Below are 6,715 nucleotides of genomic sequence, written 5' to 3'. Positions count from 1 at the left end.
CTCTGCACTAAGTTATTGCTTGCTCTCCCAGCCCCCCATCAAGAGGGCTGAACTGGTCTACACCTTGGTGCTAAGTTGAAAACAAAAACAAAAACTTTCACAGTATTCCTCTCCAGGGTTTAAAGCTATCAGAACAATTTCACACATGATTATTGGGAGACACAAAAAAGGATTAAAAATCTGCCCCAGGAGAACTTTACTCTGCAACCAAATTGCCAAAAAGTACCTTTCTTTCCCTCTCAAAAGAACTTCTGCCTAGAGGGCAAAGACCCAGAGCTAAACCACCCAGCACATATTTTTCATTCAAGTTCCTGGTTCAGATCTCTCAGGGATTAGTGGTCTAAATGCCACTGGAGAAAAATGGACGGTGTCAACTCACCTATTTAAGAGTTTGTCTGGGGCTCTCAGATCAGCAGCAACTGAGCAGCTCTCATCCCTGGTGGGTGAATGGAGTAAGTAGTTGGACTACCCGAGCTGGGATCAGCAGCAGCCTTGGAGTACAGGTGCCTGTAGGAAGGAGAAGGGTATTGGTCGTCAGCAGCAGGAAATGTGTGACATCACGGAAGCCTGGGCAGATAAAAAGCATTGCTGGGATCTTAGCGATTGAAACAGTCAGTAGGTCCCGCCCACCTGTCATTTACCTGAATACCTGTGAACAGGTAGGTGGCGTCTGAGTGGACAAATGAATCAGTTAGAACAATTTGCTAGATGGAATTTACTTTCTTTTCCTACGCCAGCACGTGTCCAGTCGTGTGTACAGGTTTGAATTTATATGCTGAGTTGCTTCACCGGTTCCAGTCCCCGCCCCTAGCCTCCACCTAGAAACCCAAACCCCAAACCCATTACCATCTAGACAATTCCAACTCATGTTGCTGTTGTTAAGTGCCATCAAGGTGGTTCCAACTCATAGTGACTCTGTATATGGTTTACAAGGAGCAACTGTTGTTGTTGTTAAGTGCCGTCGAGTCGGTTCCGACCCATAGCGACCCTGTACAGGGTTTTCGAGGGTGTAAATCTTTACGGGAGTAGAAAGCCTCATCTTTCTCCCGCGGAACAGCTGGCAGTTTCGAACCGCTGAACTTAAGGTTCGCAGCCCGATTCGTAACCACTACGCTACCAGAGCTCCTACAAGGAGCAACTAGTGAGCTCAAACCACCGATCTTGCGGTTCAAATCGGCCTTTTGGTCTAGTGTTTATCCTACAGGGCCACAACAGGACCTATATAGGATTTCCGAGAATATAAATCTTTCTAGGTGCAGCCAGCCTCATCTTTCTCCGCGAGTGAATGATGCCGACCTTGTGGTTGTCAGCCTAGCACTCCCCCAGGGCTCCTTCACCCGCTTGACAGCTACCTACAAAAGAGTTATTTCTGGTGTGGCTCAGAAAAATAAGCACTCCATTTCAAGGTCGGTATGAAACTCAAGGTCAGCGGTTCAAACTCACCAGCCATTCCTCAGAAACCCTATAGAGGGTCCCTATGAGTCAGAACCGGCACTTAACAACACAAAAGAGTTAAAGGAAAATTTAAAGCAGGGCTTCCAATGGATTCATTTCAGTTTGATCTCCTACTGATTTAATTTTTCACACTAGATAGACCAAATCGAAACGGGGAGGGGGGTGGTCAACCAGAATGAACCTGATAGAAGCCTTGGTTTAAACACCAAAAGGAGATGGTGATTTCGTGGGTACCAAGAGGAAGTCTCCTGGCGCTGTGGATTAATGCGCCAGACTGCAAAGCCGTTTGAACTGCTAGGTTGGTGGTTCAAGCTCACCAGCTGCTCCTCAGAGACCCTATAGAGGGTCGCTATGGGTCGGAATCGACTCGACGGCACTTAACAACAAGAGGAAGTCTCACACTTTTTGAATGACATCTCTTTGAACTATGAGTACTTTCTGTTCTATAGAGTAACGAATTTGAGGTGACGTTTCAAATAATTTTTAAAAAGTCTAAATATGAATTGTTGTTGTCAAGTGCCTTTGAGTCAGTTCTGAAGAGCCACTGGTGAGCTTGAACCACCAACCCTGCGGTTCAAACCAACCTTACTTACAGTCCAGCGTATTAACCTGCAGTGCCACACCGGGACTCCTAAATATGAAAACTCACTAGGAATGTCAAAGTTAAGTTTTCTAACAGTTTGTACCCTGGAGAAACACTGTACAGAGTCGCTGTGAGTTGGAATCAACTCCACAGCAATTTAGAAACACTAACAATTCCCACCCCCACCCCAGGATTTTAATTCCATATTCAGAAGTTGATAAAACTCCAGTCATTCCTACCTTGGCTTGCCAGGCACTTAGAGTCACAGGGCGGTTACCATTGCTGGAGGACTACAATTAGGAGCCATTTAAATGATTCAGATCGAGTGGTAGGACAGTAATCAGGCACTGTGGTCTGCTGGTGAGAGCCAGAAAGGAGGAGTCAGAGTTATTTCTGACCCACGCTTGGTGTGTGACCCTGGACAAGTCACTGTGTTGCTTCAGTTGTTTCCAGCAGGAAAGGAAGGAGGACGCTGCATTTAGCTATCGCCAGAACGGGCTGCCGCGAGATGCTGCCACAGTTCAGCGTTTTGGCATCTCTCAAGGATGACTGTAAACAGCTCCTCTTGCTGCATTTAAGCGATGTGTATTTCTAGGGCCTGTGTCAAGCATGCCTGGCCAATGAGCTCACTCTTTGGAATGTGCTACCTGAGGAAGCTGGGTTCTCCTTACCTGGAGGACGGTCTACTTACCCTGAGAGATAATATGGTTACCCTTCTTCCCCCTTAGTGAGGGGGGGAGGGGGTGTGGAGGGAGGGAAGCGGAAATCTCCATTTCCCCCTTCTTTTCTCATTTATTACCGCCCCCCTCTCTTCTACCTCCTGATATTAGAAGTGTTTTTGGTTTAACAAGTTCTAACACAGAACGTCTTTAGATGTTTTGTGTTTGGGGTTTTGGCTAAAGGTGGAGGAAGGAGGACAAATGGGATGGGGACGGGAGGAAAGAAAATTTTATTTATTTTTTTAGTTTTTGATTGGATAGTTGTTTGTGTGGGAGTCCTGGTGTGGTGCTGTGGGTTAATGCGCCAGACTGAAAATCCCTTTGAACTGCAAGGTCGGTGGTTCAAACTCACCAGCTGCTCCTTAGAAACCCTATACAGGGTCGCTATGGGTCAGAATCAACTCGACGGCACTTAACAACAACAAGTTGCTTGTGTGTGTATAAGTAAATTGGGTGAAAGTTTACAGAGCAAATCAGTTTTCCATTCAGCAATCGATGTGACTATTGCGACTTTTCCCATTCCCCTCCTCACTGTGTTTCCCACAGGGTACAGCCTAACTAACCCTGCTGAACTTTGGCCTTAGGCAAATGCTTGCTGCCCTTTCAATCTCCAATGGTTATTCAGAAGGTGTACAGCTCCCTAGTGTTATTATCCCCTTCATTGTTGGGGTGAACACTGAGCCATGGGAGAGTTCCGTTCTAGGCCTGAAGGGTGACTAAGGGTCACAGATTGGGGGTTCCACCAGTCTCAATCCAACCAATAAGCCTGAATTTTTTTTTTTTTTTTTTTATGATTTTGATTTTTGTTCCACATTTTTCTTCTCTATTCAGAACCTTCTACTGAGATCCTTTTCAGGGCAGTTGGTAAACAGGAGGGGAGGGGGAAGGAAAGAAAAAGACTTAATTTCATTCTTTGAGCTTCAACATTGAAAGGTTGGGGCCAGTCATTCAATACCTTGTAAAGCAACGGGGGAGGGGAAGGAAGAGAAATTCTAGTCAAGGGCATTGGGGTGCGGGGCAGGCTCTGGGAAACATCACCAGCAATAGCTGGCTCCTTGCCCCAAGCTGTTCCAGACTGGTCTAAACTACCTCCTACCATCTGAGAACTTGGTTTGCTTTGGGGAGAGTTAAAAGCTTAAAAAATATAACAAAAGATTCCCCTGATTCACTACTTTGTCCAGTAGAAACTAAGGTAAGCATGGCTACCCTCTTACATTAAAAAACAAAGAAGGCAGGTCTTTTAGAAAAAAGTACCTGCTCCCTGACAGGACACTTTATATAAACACATGACCCAAAAAATGGCTTCCCCTTCACCCTGACAGGGTGTCCCCTTGGGGGAAGGGAGAAGGAGGCAGGACAGGCTGGCAACTAGTGAATCATCAGGAAAGCCACACCTTAAGGCTCTCAGAGGACAGTCCGCCCTCTGGCTGGGGAGTGGTGTCATTCAGGCCTCCAACCTTACTGTTAGCAGACAGAAGCGTTAACCTTTTACATCATACAGGGAACTCTTGCCTTAGTCAAACAATTAGGAGTTCTGTCCTCTGAGCCCATCTCTCACCTTGTCCCTCTCCTTGTCACCTTGTTCCTCTCCATATCCTCAAATCAGATACAGTATCTTTTACAGAGTAAACTTTTAAGGAATAGTCCATAAATAAGTAAAGAACAAAACTAAGGTAGGAGGCAGTTCATGAAATCCATGGACAGTTAATCCTGAGTTGAGTCTGAACACTGAGGATTTTGTTTGTTCATTTCATGAATTTAGGATTGTGATTCACTGTAAGAAACAAAGTACAAATTCACATAGAAAGGGTAAGTATAGAATAACCGTAAATTTAGAACCTGGATGAGAAGGGGCACAAAGTAATTTACAGAAAGCAGGAAACACACTCCATTTTTGACTAAATGAATCAATTCCTAGCAGATTCTTTATACCCTTTTGGTAAATGATCAGTTATATAAGATTGTGGTGAAGAAGGTTTTTGTTAGAAAATGCTGGCCTGGAATCAGCTTCCTGCATAGAAAGAATTACCGATTGACAATTACCTCTCTTTGGTTTCATAAGTCCCCCAAAGAAGGAAGAAAGGCCAGTGAAAAAGCTCTGGAGCCACTTTTAAGGGCCCAGTATACAGTATAGTGTTTCCACTCTGCTAGTCTTGGTAGCTCTGGTAGCATAGTGGTTATGAATTGGGCTGCAAACCTTAAGGTCAGCAATTCGAAACTACCAGCTGCTCCATGGGAGAAAGATGAGGCTTTCTGCTCCCATAAAGATTTACAGCTGGGAAAGCCTGTACAGAATCGCTATGGGTCGGAACTGACTCGATGGCACTTAACAACAACAGTCTTGGTAGCAATGTAGGAAAAGTGCTGGAACACTAACCATACGGTTGGCAGTTCAAACCCACCAACTGTTGCGTGGGAAAAAGATGAGACTTTCTGCTTCCATAAAGAGTTGTAGTCTGAATGACCCTATGTAGAATCTCTATGAGTCAGAGTCAACGGAACGGCAATTTTGTTTTGTTTTGCTTTTGTTGTCTTCAGTTGAGTCCCTGGGTGGTGCAAAGGGCTAGTCAAAAGGCTTGGAGGTTGAAGTCTACCAAGAGGTTCTTTGGAAGAAAGCCTTGGTCATCTGTTTCCAAAAAAATCAGTCACTGAAAACCCTGTAGAGCCCAGTTGTACTCTGACACACATGAAGACAGCCTGAGCAGGCTTCAACTTGATGACTACTGATTGTCTTTAGAAGATCAAGGCAGATACGTCTCAGTGGGAGAAACCAGAGAATAAATGAAGTGTTAGGAGCTTGCCATAGTGCTTGGAAGTTGCTTTCTGGCTGAGATTGGGGGAAAACACTCCAGAGGATCATAATAAAACTCCATTTACTCTATTTCAATAATTAATCTGTGCAGAATTATTCCATATCTCTGCTGAAGAAGCACTGGTGATATGGTAGTTAAGCACTTGGTGGCTAACTGAAAGGTCAGTGGTTCAAACTTATGAGCCGTTCTACCAGAGAAAGATTTGACAGTCTGTTTCCATAGAGATTTACAGTCTTGTACACCCTATGGGCAGTTCTACTCTGCACTTATATGTTTGCTATGAGTTGTTTTGTTTTAACTCTCTCCTGGCATCGTCATTGGAGTTAGTTAGTACTTAGTCACTGGTACTAAGAAGTACCCAGAATTTCTGGATGATTGTGCTGGATAGGCCAGTCCATGTAGGAATAACTCATGTTTTGTTTAGACTTCTCTTGTATGCTCCACAGATTACTTTTTTCTGTCTAGTTTACCACAGTCCCTGTTCTATCAGTCTGTGTTCCCATGAGTCTGTTCTCTCAGTGAAGGCAGGGATAATGGCCTTTTGCTCACTAGCGTGGCATAGATCCTGTTACAGGGCAGAGGCTCTATTTCTAGAATCAGAAAAAGCTTTTGATCAGAAAATGGATGAATCAAATTTAGAAACACCAATGAGTAATTCATGGTGGACAGGATTCAGATGAGCTTCCAGATGAAGACAGACTAGGAAGGAAGAGTGACGAACTACTTCCAAATAGTTAGTCACTGAAAACCTTATGAATAGCAGAGAAACACTGTCAGATATAGTGCTGGAAAATAACCTCTAAGTTGGAAGGCACTCAAAATGCGACTGGGGAAGAGCTGCCTCCTCAAAGTAGAGTTGACCATGATGACGTGAATGGAGTTAAGCTCATGGGAGAAAAACCCACAGAACCTTCATTTGCTGATGGGCCACAACTCAAAATGAAGAGAAACAGCTGTAAAACATCCACTGAAACTTGAAACATGGAATGTATGAAGTATGAATCTGGGAAAACTGAAAGTTGTCAAAAATGAAATGGAACGCATAAACATCGATATCTTAGGCATTAGTGAGCTGAAATGGACTGGTATTGACCATTTTGAATCTGATAACCACATGGTTTACTACGCCAGAAATGACAAATTGA

This window comes from Chrysochloris asiatica, unplaced genomic scaffold (assembly GCF_000296735.1).
Source record: "Chrysochloris asiatica unplaced genomic scaffold, ChrAsi1.0 scaffold00115, whole genome shotgun sequence".
Classification (NCBI taxonomy): Eukaryota; Metazoa; Chordata; class Mammalia; order Afrosoricida; family Chrysochloridae; genus Chrysochloris; species Chrysochloris asiatica.
Note: the sequence above shows the minus strand (reverse complement) of the source record.